Genomic DNA, 603 nt, shown 5'->3' with positions numbered 1-603 from the left:
GGCGTCACTCACAGACGATCGCTCGTGCCGAATGCTTTGAATGATGGAGGTAATCGGTAAAGGCACCGCTAAAGGCAGCTGTCGATCCAATAGATGCGTGTGAACGAACAGACAGTGCAACCCGGGGCTCCTTATATTCCTGGCACCTTACACAATAAAAAATTGCGTCGTTTTTACCTCAAATGCAGCGACTATCCGCTGCTACCAGCGGGAGCCACAACGGTACGCACAACAGGTCAATATTCACCATTAACCAAACGCTTTTCACCTGTCTTAAGATCTCTCGCTGATTACACTCCGACTGATGCACGTGAGCAAACAGACAGTAATACGATCCTCTAGTACAGAATACTTTTCACAACACCGGAACGGCCCTTAAAATAAATAAAAGGCTACACTTATAACTACGTCCACATTTGTGAGGTGCGAATTGTAAGTGTTCGAACACTGCGTTGTGCCATCTCAATAGAGCGTGCTTTCCAATCATTTGATCAGTCAGGGCTGTGGCACTGACACTCGTGATTAATTTAAAACAGTCAGCTGCAAGCAGACACCAGTACTGCCAAGTCACCATGGCTGCAGAAAGAGAGGAGAAGGGAGGGG

The sequence above is a fragment of the Sinocyclocheilus grahami genome, unplaced genomic scaffold, assembly GCF_001515645.1.
Source record: "Sinocyclocheilus grahami isolate Dianchi unplaced genomic scaffold, SAMN03320097.WGS_v1.1 scaffold18323.1, whole genome shotgun sequence".
Taxonomy (NCBI): Eukaryota; Metazoa; Chordata; class Actinopteri; order Cypriniformes; family Cyprinidae; genus Sinocyclocheilus; species Sinocyclocheilus grahami.
The sequence above is the reverse complement of the archived record's forward strand: the minus strand, read 5'-3'. Positions refer to the sequence as shown.